Source organism: Odontomachus brunneus, unplaced genomic scaffold (assembly GCF_010583005.1).
Source record: "Odontomachus brunneus isolate Ranch 3 - 2012 unplaced genomic scaffold, Obru_v1 Obru_scaffold_146, whole genome shotgun sequence".
Classification (NCBI taxonomy): domain Eukaryota; kingdom Metazoa; phylum Arthropoda; class Insecta; order Hymenoptera; family Formicidae; genus Odontomachus; species Odontomachus brunneus.
This window is the reverse complement of record NW_022639596.1, coordinates 388,789-389,126: the sequence shown is the minus strand read 5'-3', so window position 1 is coordinate 389,126 and position 338 is coordinate 388,789.

The following is a 338-nucleotide window of genomic DNA, read 5'->3' as shown; positions in this document are numbered from 1 at the left end:
AGTGACACAATTCCTCATCATCTGAAGAGCGCCGGCGGTTTCCCGCCAACCTCACTATGCGTGAAAACCACACACACACACATACCTCACAAAAAGAAATAAGAAAAAACTCAATATTGTCGCACGTCAATCCCTGACTCAATAGAGAACAACCTTTTATTAATAACGCAATAATTACGGAACAACTACCATTACAGTCACATTTATACAAAAGAAAGAGAAAAGCGCGATAGCATTACGTAGCTATCTGTACGGACAAAGAAAACTTTGATTTGAAGGTTATCAGGACTCGCATGATCCGATCCGATAACAACATTCGTGAACAAAGGCTTGTACTC